Genomic DNA, 233 nt, shown 5'->3' with positions numbered 1-233 from the left:
CTTCGATAACGACAATACTGCAGCCGATTGGCTTTCGCAGAACGAGCCCGCATTTGACTTATTCGAAACTTACCGTGGTTTAACATCACGCAGATGATTTGGCTATCAAAAAGGACGTCAAAAGTATACCTGTAACCGTGGTACTCTCGGTTGTCTTTTTACATAAAAGTGGTGGAAATATCTAGTGAAGAAGCAAGCCACAGCTGCACCCGCTTTAATATTATGTTTACATT

This window comes from Plasmopara halstedii, assembly GCF_900000015.1.
Source record: "Plasmopara halstedii genome assembly, contig: Scaffold_474, whole genome shotgun sequence".
NCBI lineage: Eukaryota > Oomycota > Peronosporomycetes > Peronosporales > Peronosporaceae > Plasmopara > Plasmopara halstedii.
The sequence above is the reverse complement of the archived record's forward strand: the minus strand, read 5'-3'. Positions refer to the sequence as shown.